We start from the raw sequence: 13376 nt of genomic DNA on the forward strand, positions 1-13376 counted from the left end.
CCTAACCTGTCCTTCCTCCCACCTATCCCCTCCTCCCACCTCAAGCCTCACGCCCATCTCCTACCTACTAACCTCAACCCGCCCCCTTGACCTGTCCGTCCTCCCTGACTGACCTATCTCCTCCCTACCTCCCCACCTACACTCACCTTTACTGGTTCCATCCCCGCCTCTTTGACCTGTCTGTTCCCTCGCCACCTATCTTCTCCTCTATCCATCTTCTATCCGCCTCCCCCTCTCTCCCTATTTATTTCAGAACCCCCTTTCCCTCCCCCATTTCTGATGAAGGGTCTACAGCCGAAACGTCAGCCTTCCTGCTCCTATGATGCTGCTTGGCCTGCTGTGTTCATCCAGCTCTGCACCTTGTTATCTCAGATTCTCCAGCATCTGCAGTTCCTACTATCTCTGAAGAAATATTGAAGCTTTGTTTTTGCAAACAGAACTGTGAGGGTGATGGGAATAAGTCTAGACTTCAAATAGGATCTCTGTGTAATTTTAGATTCAGAGCTTGGGGATCTCATACTATAGAGTTGAGCCGTATTTTGATTACTTATTTCAGGTTTGTAGTGGACTGTTTGGCTGACCGCGTTCTTGAAAAGCACTTGCTAAATGGAGAGAGATGTATTTCTTGGTAAGTGAGTTGAGGTCCCACTCAGCAAATCGTAAAATATGAACTGAAATATAAGCTGAGGAAACAAAACAAAAGCTGTCATATTTAATTTCATCAATTCCAGCCATTTTTAAAAGTGATTTTTTTCCATTATAGAAATGATGACATTTGTTTAGTTTGTGTTTAATAATAGATAACACAGTGCTAATGTGATTATAGTTGGAGATGCTGCCATGACTGTGCTAACATAATGGAGAGAATGCAGCTTCAATTATCTCTCCAATACTTACTGCAGTATAGAACTTTTGTTATTTCACAGTAGAATGAAATAACGGTTCTCCAATGACTCCTTGGGTTAGAACCTGCTGTGCATTAATATAATTGAGCAAAAATCTTATAATATGTGCATTAACCTATTTAAAGTAGATGGGTTAATGCATCTCTTAAATGTAGAATTTCATACGGATGGCTCATTAAATAAGTTATTAACATGATACAGTGTGATACCGATTCCTTTGAAAATTAACTGTTATATTTAGGACTTTTTTTAACATCCCTTCCTCCTTTGAGTTTGATTTGGAATGCACATTTTAAAGGTTTTCATCTAAGTTGTTACTGCTTGTCTGTTGGATGCAGAAAGTATCCCAGGAGAACTTTGCTTTGTATATTCTGGAAAAAGTATTAGGCTGTAACTTGGATCTTCTCCACAGTGAGAGAAATATGGAGGATTGCAACTGTACAGCCCATCTTCCGACCTCAGGCTTCTTAAAAAAAAAGTGTTTTACAATCAATTAAGCTGTTTTTTCAAAAGGAAGTGCTATTGCTAAAGCATTGCTCATAACACATGTAAGATCATAAAACACAGAAGTAGAATAAGCCACAGATAGTAGGAACTGCAGATGCTGGAGGATCTGAGATAACAAGGTGTAGAGCTGGATGAACACAGCAGGCCAAGCAGCATCAGAGGAGCAGGAAAGCTGATGTTTCGGGCCTAGACCCTTCTTCAGAAATGGGGGAGGGGAAGGGGGTTCTGAAATAAATAGGGAGAGAGGGGGAGGCGGATAGAAGATGGATAGAGGAGAAGATAGGTGGAGAGGGAACAGACAGGTCAAAGAGGCGGGGATGGAGCCAGTGAAGGTGAGTGTAGGTGGGGAGGTAGGGAGGAGATAGGTCAGTCCAGGGAGGACGGACAGGTCAAGGGGGCGGGATGAGGTTAGTAGCTAGGAAATGGGGGTGGGGCTTGAGGTGGGAGGAGGGGATAGGTGGGAGGAAGGACAGGTTAGGGAGGCGGGGATGAGCTGGGCTGGTTTTGGGATGCGGTATGGGGAGGGGAGAATTTGAAGCTTGTGAAGTCCACATTGATACCATTGGGCTGCAGGGTTCCCAAGCGGAATATGAGTTGCTGTTCCTGCAACCTTCAGGTAGCATCGTTGTGGCACTGCAGAATAAGCCATTCAGCCAATTGAGACCACTCCACCATTCAATGGGATCATGTCTGCTCTGATAAATCTCAACTCCACTTTTATGTCTTTTCCCCATAATCCTCGATTTCCTTACTGATTAAAAATCTGTCTATCTCTGTCAATCTATCTTGATTATACTTAAAGACCCAGCCTCAACAGCCCTTCTTGGTCTAGAATTTCACAGATTCACGACCCTCTGAGAGAAGAAATTCCTCCTCACTTTGTGTTGAATGGGTGAGCCCTTACTCTGAGATTAAGCCCTCTGGTCCTGGACTCTCCCTCAATGGGAAACAACCTCTCCACAGCTGATGCATCAAGCTATCTGCATAGTTTACAGAAACAGACCACTATTTATGCTCCGTGCAAGACTCCTCCTATTTCATCTTCTTGTATTCCTTACTCTCACATGTTTTTATGTAACACCCACTTACAGGCCCCAATGCTGCCATTCTCATCTATTCTTTGCTGTAGCAAATTCTAATTCTAAATGCCATGGATCAATCAGATTACAGTCTGGGCAGTGTCGGAACCCAGTAGTGGTCTGAAGGAGGCATGTTGAAGGGACTGGGCAGAGAATGGTCATCTTCGGGAGGTGGGATTAGAGATCTCCAGGGTGGGGAAGTGGATTTTGATTATCGGCAGAGCACAAGGAAGATGGGTAATATATTCTGAGGGCGTGGTTGTTTCTGATGCACAAGAGACACCCCCTGAAGAAGACACCACCCGCTTCCCTCTCACCATTTAAAACAAAACAGACTATCCATACAGTTGACTGTACAATGGATTTGACTGGGTAATGATTGGAGTCAATGCTACCTATTTCACCAACCACCAACCGCTCTCCTCACCCCTCATCACCCGAATGCCTGGTTTCTTTTTCAGGATGAGCCCAGAGGGGTGGGAGGGGAACCTGATTTATTTTATGTGCCTACTGCCAAAGACACATTGACAGGAGTCACATAACATCCAATCCCTCTCTTCTCTGCCTTCTTCAGTAAACGTTAGGAGACCCCAAATGGCTTGACCCGCTACAACTTATGAGAAAAAAAACATGAGGCCTATTCAGTTTTATCATTCCACATTGATATCACCTCTCAGTTCTGCTGTCATTCTTGTGAACTTTTTGCTTCTCCAGTGTCTTCACATCCATGTTACAACATGCGCATCCAAACTTCAAGTGTCTTTGAACCAAGGTGAGCATAACATCGTTGGCTTCCAAATTCATTCCTCTAAAATTGCTAAAAAAATTCCGTACAATGAACATGGGAGTTGAGAGCAAGTGTGCCATTTATTGGCCATCTTGAACTGTCCTTGAGGAGGTGGTGATGTTTCATCTTGAAATGCTGTAGTCTGTGTAGTATAGATAACAATGCTTAAGGAAAAGTGGTAAATAGATTCTTTGAAGCATCTTTGATATAGTTGGTCTTGCAGGCCAAAGCAGCTCACTTGCTTGGCACCACAATCACAAACATCCACTCCTTCTGCCACTAATACTCAGTAGCAGCAGTATGGACCATCTACAAGATACTGCAGTAATTCAACAAACGTCCTAAGACAGCACCTTTCAACACATGATCACTTCTAGAAGGTCAAAGGCAACAGATACATGGGAACACCACCAACTTCAAATTATCTCCAAGCCACTCACCATCTTGACTTGGAAATATATTGCTGCCCTTTCACTGTTGCTGGGTCAAATTCCGGGAATTTCTTTCCTAAGGGCATCATTGATCTACTTACAATACATGGGCTGTAGTCATTCAAGAGGCAGCTTTCCACCACTTTCTCAAGGGGCAATTAAGAGTGGGCAGTAAATACTGGCCCTGCCACTGACACCCACATTCCATGATGAATAATAAAATTCAGAGGCCAATTTAGAGAAACTATATTACTGGGGTGTGGAGGCACATATAGGCTAGGCTGGGTAATAATGACAGGCTTCCTCTCCAAAGATCATTATGAAAATAAAACAAAGAACTGTGGATGTTGGAAATCTCAAACAAACAGAAAATGTTGGAGAAACTCAACAGATCTGGTAGCATCTGTAGAGAAAGAAACAGAGTTAATGTTTCATGTCCAAAGACCCTTCTTCATAAACAAAAGGTGTAGATGGAGTCCATGGATGGGAGGTCGGTTTGTGTGATGGTCTTCTTCAGAACTGAACTGGAAACATTAACTCTGTTTCTATGTCTCGTGGGCCAGCCATACTTGCTGAGTTTCTCCAGCAATTTCTCTTTTATCGACATTATGAAACTGTTGAGTTATTAACAACAATCTGATTGTTTTGCAGTCACCTTTATTGATCATGACTAATGGGCATAGACTTAAAGTGATTGGTAAAAGGGGGAGATGAGGAAATGGTTTTTCATTCAGAGCTTTGTTGAGGTCTGGAACTAACAACCAGAAGGTATAATAGATGCAAAAAACCCTCAACTCATTTGGATAATTTTGATTTTTGATTTGATTTACTGTAGTCACATGTACTTAAGTACAGTGAAAAGTTTTATTTTGTGAGCAGTACAGGCAGATCATAACATACAAGGACATACAGATCATAGGGTGTTTAGACAGAGCGAGGCATACAAGGTTACAGCCACACAGGAGGTGCACAAAAGCAAAATCAACATTAGGTTTGAAATTAGAGAGGTCCATTCAGCAGTCTAATAACAGCAGGGAAGAAGCTGTTCTTGAACCTGTTGGTGTGTGGGTTTAAACTTCTGTATCTTCTGCCTGATGGAAGAGAGTGGTTTTTTGATAATGTTGGCTGCCTTTCTGCAGAAACGGGAGGTGTAGGTGGATGGGAGGTTGGTTTGTGTGATAGTCTGGGCTGTGTTCACAACTTTCAGTAGTTTTTGGCTATAACCTTGATTACCATTACCTCCAGGATACGGCCCAAATACTGGAAAATAGGTAGAGGTTGCATTACTTGTGCTTTGGTCAGTGCAATCACAGAGGCACAGGTGGCCTCGTTCTGTGCTGAAAAATTGCTAGGATTACTGTTACCAGTTATTTACTTCAGTTTTATTCCCCAGCTATTAGTCTGAGATTTAAACTTATGTTCCTGGATCATTTGTTGAGATTTCTGGAATATTAGTCTAGCAACAAACCATGCCCTACTGTATTCAGCCTGGAGTTGTACTCGAGGGTTTTATTTGTATTTTAAGCTTTTGATAAGATGCATTGCTGTTATCAGTGATTTGTGCTTCAGCATCTCCGGATCCTTTTCCTCCCTTGTTTTGCACAGTGTCCGTGTCTTCCTTGTTCCTCTGACTGAAGTTATTCCCTCACTTATCAATCTGAAAATATAATGAATTTTAGGGGCACTTTAATCGAGTAATAGACCTTTTTCTTCCATTCCACAACATGGGAGCTTCCATGCTAGACCAGACCCAGTCCACGTGGTGAGGGTCATCGAAAACAACATGCTTTATTCTTGTGTTAGTTGTAAAGAACTAGGAACTAATCGCCCTGTGAATGTATTTCCTGGGGTGCCACATTCACTGCCGCAATGCAGACATGTGCTAAGTAACACTTCTGTCAGTTTACAAACCACATAGAGAACAGCAAGAAATGCACCAGATGCAGCTCCAGCATTTTAAGTCTAAAATGTGACTGTCTCTAGCTTATGGGAGCCTAAGGACGTTAACACTGTAGTTGGGATTAAAGGAAGGAAATAGGTCAGAATCCAGCAGTGCCCTTGACAATGTCACTCTCCCCTCCTCTCCTCTATCAGTATTACTTGAGAAAAAAATTGGGGTCATGGCCGTGAGATAGAGCGAGACCTCATTCATTGATTTTTTTGACCACTATTTTCCCCATTTCAACTGGAGAATCCACCCCAAAACTCTATTTTCTTCAATTAAAAATCTTCTTTTACGGAAACAAAAGCACATTTAGGGTCAGCTAATCTGCCTCAATTTCATAGAATCGGAAAATGATAGAGCATGGAAGGAGGCTATTCAGCCCATTGTTCCTTTACTGGTGCCTTGAAAAAGCCTTTCAATTTGTTTCAGACCCCTTCCCTTTCCCCATAGACCAAAAGGTATTTCCTTTCCAAATGTTTATCCGTTTTTCTCTCAGGCCTTTCAAAGTTGCGAATTATGAAATGAACGGCTCCAGTCACCATATGAAAATACTATGGGCTGCATAGAGATGCATTTGGGTTCAGATTTCCTCCTTCTCTAAGGGAGCTGTCACTTAAACTCGCCCTTGTAGTGTAGATCAGGTCAGAGGCTGGGTGCAGCAGGGTCTCAAACAGGTATCTTGCCACTTATCTGATGCTAAGACTTTGAATTCAAATACTGAATGGCACATACTGGCTTGTCAAAGTCTTATGTCAATGGCAGATTTGGCTTTGAAATTTATTGCATTTTCAGAATCCCTTGGTTAAATTATAGTTCCATCGTTCTCTCTCAGTTATCTGCTTCTCTATCCAGGTTCTCAATTCTTCCCAAACTCTTTGTATTATAATGATCAGTTCTAATGATGTGTCTGTCTCCTTTACTTTGCATCGCCTCTGCAATAAATGATGCCTTTGCTTTGATTAAATGCCTTGCAGCCAACAGTCTTGGAATTTAATCAATGTGGAAGCTGTTTATTGTCTCATATACTCGGACAAATGGGAGTTATTGCTTAATTAAACACCAGTCAGGTTTCTTTATGATGTTATGTGACTTTAGGTGTTATGACATCAAGGATGTTATTAAGACATCATAATGAAAAAATGTGATTATATGCAGTGGAAAAAAATACAATAAAAAGAAATGTAATTACAAATTTTACCAGGCGATCAAAACTCAACCAGTGAGGGAAACAAAGATTGAGTTTAATGGAATTTGCAATTTCTCTTATTATGTCACTCATGATTTCCCAGAATGCTCTTTAATAACGTTGAGTTGAGGCTACATGAAGTGAATATAGCAGCTAGTTTGTGCATAGTGAGAATTCACAAAGAACACTGAAGGGAATAATAGGTCCCTGTTCAGTGATACTGATGAAGGAGCAACATTGGCTTGGAGTTCCGAGTCGTTGCTTTGGGATTCTGTCATCAGGCACATGACCAACATGTCCTGCCTAGCTGTGCTGAATTTTTTTGTTTGTTCAGAACCAAACATGAATAGACATGTTACTGAAATGTGACACCAACAATAAAGAAATGGGACTTGTCCAGACCCTATATTGGGACCAAGTATTGAGCATCAGACAAGAAGCGGGGGCACAATGAGATATGTTTCATGTGAAGAGAAGCTGCTGACAAGGCTGTGTACCATATCCAAAGTTATTCACCCCTTACACAACACAGATATTGAGAGAATTTGATGAATTTCTGCAGTAAAAACTGGAGGCAAGAACACAATAAACATACGCATGCTGATGCCACGGTACTATTTAAAGAATCAGAAAGGTCCCCACAAAATATCGTATATGAAGTAAATTGTAGATGATCAAGATTTTGAATTGAGTATGAATACAAGAAATATAAGAACAATGGCAGTCAGAAGGAATACACTAGTAAACACTAGAACAAAGTTTGAAGTGGATGGTAAAACAGTCAATCAGTTACAAAAACAGAACTGGGTTCTGAAAAAGGCTCACTCGACTTCAGATGTAACTCTGCTTTGTCTGTACAGATGCTGATGAGCTTTTCCTGCAATTTCTGTTTTTATTTCAGATTTCCAGCTTTTTCATTTCTTCTTTTTTGTCAAGTCAATAAGTTGTCTGGTTAGGAAAATGATAACAGAAGATAACAGATATGGTGCAGAAGTCAGAAGGACAGAGACAGTCAGAAGTAATATTGTGAAGATGAAGATGTTGTGTTAACCACAAGAAAACTCAACTTTGTAATGATGAAAAGTCTCATGAGATGCCACATTCTATCTGCCTTAGAAGCCTGGACAATAAATCATGGTCTTTGAAAGAAAATAAAGCTTTTTGAACAGTGAATTCGTAGATCTATGCTAAAAATTCAATTTTTAGATCAGGGACAATGTACTTAAAATTACAAGAACAAAAATAACTCAAAAAGTGACATCCAGAGAAACAAAAGTCAGTATTTTGACCATTTCATTCGAACTGAAAAGCTAGAGAGGTGTCTTGCAGTGGGCAAAGAGAAGGGTGGCAGGAAGGTCATGATAGGCTTTGGCGCATGGTGGGTATTACACATAGAATGTGGATGGGCTAAAGAGGTGGTGTAAGTACGGAGCGAGGCAAACAAGTGTGTTATATCCTGAGAATAACTCTCTGGGCAGGAGGAATGAAGGAGCAGCAATTAATGCCTTAATGCTGAACAAGAGGCAAGATGGCTTTGGGACAGGATGTTGTTGTTGGGCCTTTGTTCTTGTCACCAGACCTGAAGGTCCTTGTGAAGGTATTACTGGTGATACTCCCCAGTGCTTTGGTTGCCTGTAAGTAGGTTTACAAAGTCTCCGGAGCATATGGAAGCACAGCGATCACTGCTGCTCTGTTTATCCAGGGAATGTGTCTTGGGCTTGAAATCCTGATGCCTCCAAAAATACTTTCTTCGTGCGGCTGAAAGCTGACCTGAAACCTTAGATATAAAGACGAGCTGGAAACATAGAAAAGAGGAACTTTGAGCCAGCTTCGCCATCCATTATGATTAAGGCTGATCATCCAACTCAGTCCCCATGTTCCTGCTTTCGCCCATACACTTTGATCCCTTTATCACAAAGAACGATGTCTAACTCCTTCTTGAAAACAGCTTGAGTTTTTTGTAATCTACATCAACATTCATCAAAAGGATGTTCCAAAGATATTGAAAATCGTCCATATTTTTTAAGATCTTGCCGTGGATCTTAATTGATATATTGTGGGAGCTGAGTCAAATTGCACCTTAATTTTCTGGGTGCTTAGTGGTAGGCCCATTTTCTCTTATATAGGAAAAGAGTTTGCAATGACCTGGAGTTCAGTTTTTGAGTGAGCTCATGCAGAAGCATCATCGACTTCCTGAAGCTCTATGAATGAGGTTGGAGTAATTTTGAGTTGAGGATGTTATAGGTTGAAGAGTTTCCTGTCTATTCTACAAATGATCTCCAGACTTGTGGCTAATTTGCTAGGCGCAAGGTGCAATATGATACCGAGGAGAGGGTTGGTGCACTAACACAGATTTATTTGACCTCACTCTTCACTGAAATACCATCTATGGTGAAAATCATCATGGAGCGGGAAAGGATAGTGACAAATTTCTGAGGGCAGGCAAATACACTCCATAAGTCTGCATGGTCAACAGAGTCAAAGGCTTTTGTAAGGTCCCCAGGCCGCAAACTGCAGTTGCTGCAGTTCCTTCCATTTTCAAAACAGGGAAGATTGTGACTGAAGAAGAGTCATAGTGGATTCAAATGTTAACTCTATCTCTCTCGACATAGATGTTGCCAGAACTGTTGAGATTCTCCAGCACTTTCTGCTTTTATTTGTGTCTGACCAATTTGATTAAATTTTGAGTTAACAAGGCTGGATGAGAGGGTTCCATTATTGAAGTATTTCCCAAGAATTGTGTGGGTTTTGATAGATATATAGGTTATAAAATTAAAAGCTGATGGGTTGCAAGGGAAGCAGGCAAAATGGCTCCAAAATAGCCTTAACAGCAGGAAGCAGAGGGTACTTATAGATGGTTATGTCCCCTGGAGTTAGTACTGAGCTCCTTGCTGATTGTACTAAATATTAATCATTTATACTTAAATCTAGGTGTGATCTGGAATCCAAACAATGAATAAGGAGTTTGAAGATGGTGTTAGAGTTAGGATTAGCTATAGACTGCAGGAAGATCCCTATGGACAGACAGCAGAAAAGTGGCAAACAGAAAAGTGTGGGATGATGTACTTGACGAAGGACAAAGCAGGGAAATGCACACTACATGGTAGGATGGCAGTGTAGAGTAACTGAGGATTCCAGCACTGTTTGTTTTCCTGCAGATCCCAGAGGCTTTCCAAACTATTTCTCCCACTCCCAACCTGCAGTGACCCTATGCACATTTCGCTCATTTTTTAGCCAAAGCTTGAAAATGCCTCAGCCACAAGAACTCATTCCAACTCATTTCAATTCTCGCCCCGTCTGCTCAAAACCACTCCTTAAAATCAATCTCCCAAAGTCTGTAGAGATAGATAGTTGAGTCTGAGTCAGTTGAAGTCTGAGTGAGATGTAGTTCTTAGGGTTTAAGGATCAAAATGTATGGACAGATTACAGGGACAGGGGACTGAGTTAGATGATCAGCCATGATCATATTGAATGGCAAAGCAGGCTTGAAGGGCTGAATGGCCTATTTCTGCTCCAATTTTCTATATTTCATTCTCCATTTTCTCATGAGCTTGTTGCACCCTCATTGCAATATCAACTTCTTCCTCCTTTGAGAATCCATAACTGATGTAAAAATTAAGATGCTGCTCATTCTCTACAATCTTAATCTCAAACAAATAAACAATTACTTTCATTCTTTGTTCCAAAGCAAATGCTTATCTTCTTAAATGTCAGAGCAGTTCACATTAGGAAACTATTAGGATTGACTAATCAGTATTAAGCAGATTGTAAATCCATTTGAATATATATTTTGATCTGTGTAGAAAGCCAAGAAAACATTTCTCCACTGAAATGTTATGCACTATCGTAGTTTAATGAAAAGAATCATCTGCGAACAAGCACACAAATTAGGAGCAGCAGTAGACCCTTTGTCCCCATGTGCCTTCTCCACAGTTCAACAAGATCATGGCTGATCTGTTGGGTGTTTTGAATTCCACATTTCCACTTACTCCTGATAATGTCTGGTTTCCTTACATCACAATAATGTATCTATAGTAGGTCCTCGACTTACGAGCACCTTACAAACACTTGTACTTGTGATCAAGGTCCCACAGTATGTACATGTTAAGGATCTAATATGTGAACATTCACTCATACTTATGAGTGGATATTTCATATCGTACTGTATTGTGTTCTGACTTGTGTACAAATCAGCTTACAGACATATTCGGGAATGTTCATAATTCAGAGACTGGCTATTACCTCCATCCCACCTCCAGTGTCTTCTAATGCAGAATGTTCCTAAGTCACACAATGTTCTCAAAGATAAAGATTCTCCTTTAAAGGGGTGACCACTAATTTTTTTTTTAGCAGTGTCCCCTAGTCCTGGACTCACCCTCCAGAGAAAATTTCCTTTTCACATCCATCTTATCAAGGACATTCAGAAACTTATACACTTAAATCAGGTCACCCCTCTTTCTTCCCAACCCCATTGGAAACAAGTGCAGCCTCCAACTCTGCCTCAAAAGGCAATCCACTCACTTCCAGGTATCAATCTAGTTAAAAACCCTTTGAACCATCTTCAATGCATTTACATCCTTCCTTAAATAATGAGACCAAAACTGCACACAGTATTCAAAAGAGATAGTAAGAACTGCCTATGCTGGAGTCTGAAGAAGGGTCCCGACCCGAAACGTCAGCTTTCCTGCTCCTCTGATGCTGCCTGGCCTGCTGTGTTCATCCAGCTTTACACCTTGTTATCTCATCACAGTATTCAAGATGTGGTCTCACCAATGCCCTTTAGAACTGAAGCAGAACATTTTCACTTTTTTATGTTGAATTCCCGTCATCATAAAATTTACCATTCCATTAGCCTTCTTGATTCTATGCTACACCAGCATACAAACATTTTGTGGTTCATGCACGAGAACATGTAGACCCCTCTACACTTATGATTTCTGCTGTTGTTCTCCATTTAAGTCATGCTTGACTTTTTTATTCTTCCCGCCGATGTGAACAACTTCACCTTTTCCCACATTACACTCCATCTGCCAGATTTTTGCACACTCTCTAAACCTATCCATATCTACTGCATGTTTTCATATGTCTTCACAACATACTCTCCCACCTACCTTTGTGTCATCTACAAATTTAGCCTTTCGATTAAGATACTGGGGAATATAGAGTAATGAAGTTATATTTAAGGCAAGTGAGAAAAATAATTACTTGCATTTCTTTAGCAACTTTCAGAACCTATGGAAAGTGGAGGACTTTTTGGAGTGAAATCACTCTGTCGTGAGACACAAAGCACAGTAGCCAATTTGCATACAGAAAGCAGTCACTAATAGCAATGTGAGAATGATCAGATGATTTTGTTTTTTGTCATAATGATTGAGGGATAAATATTACTGAGATGCTCAGAATAACACCCCGCTCTTCTTTAAAATCACAATTATTCTTCCCATCTGGCAGGGTGGCTTGGTAGTTAGCACTGCTGCCTCACAGTGTCAGGGACCTGGGTTGGATTCCAGCCTCAGGCAACTGACTGAGTGGCGTTTGCACATTCTTCCTGCATCTGCGTGGGTTTCCTCTGGGTGCTCTGCCTTCCTCCTACAGTCCAAAGATGTGCAGGTTAGGTGGATTAGCTTCAGTTTACAAACCCCTGAATCAGGTGTGAGAATTCCATCAAGTGAACCACATTGATGATACTCTGACAACAAGTCACATTTGTATTCACAAGAATGAGTCACTTTCTTTTTCGGGGACCTACTAGCAGATCTATGAATCTATGGTCTGATTTTATTAGAAACAATTGACTCTGGACAAATACCATCTGAATTTGTTGTAGTTTTGTGCCAAATACAGCATCCAAGAATAAGCCAGCAAATTTCATCTTTCCAAATTGTATAAAACACATATTCTAAACATGAACCAAGTTAAATACTAACATGTTAATTCATGCCTAAATAGTTGACACTTGACTGCTCAGCACATTGAAACTAACCAAACTGGTGCCATATTTCAACCCAGGATAACAGTATGTTGTGGATAGCTGGTCACTTTTGTGGCACATAGATCTGGGTGAGCCAAGGCAATTGTCCTAGTTGGTTTGTCGGTTCTAATCCTGGTTGCTTGAAAACACCAAGCTTACTTATAAGTATAGGAGAGTGTTATCTCCCTGATTTTCTTCTTTATGAAGCTGCTGCCTCTGGAAATGAAAGAAAAAACAGAATGTGCTAGAGAAACCTCTGAAAAAGAGTCATATCAAACTTGAAATGTTAACTGTTTCTCTCTCCATAGACCTGCTGAGTCGCTCCAGCAATTTCTGTTTTTATTTCAGATCTCCCGCATTCAAAGTATTCTGCCTCAATCGGCTCATTCTGTGACCTGGTTTCACAAGTACTGTCCTACTAGAGAAATCTCTGACCAGTTATCCAGCTGACCTTTTACTGCAGATATTGGTACACAATCATTTCAGCATGATGGAGACCAGCCCAACAGAAACAAATCCTATTTCTGGAATTTTCTGTTCTTGTTCCTCTCTCTTGTACTTAATC

The sequence above is a fragment of the Rhincodon typus genome, chromosome 2 (assembly GCF_021869965.1).
Source record: "Rhincodon typus isolate 14 chromosome 2, sRhiTyp1.1, whole genome shotgun sequence".
NCBI classification, from domain to species: domain Eukaryota; kingdom Metazoa; phylum Chordata; class Chondrichthyes; order Orectolobiformes; family Rhincodontidae; genus Rhincodon; species Rhincodon typus.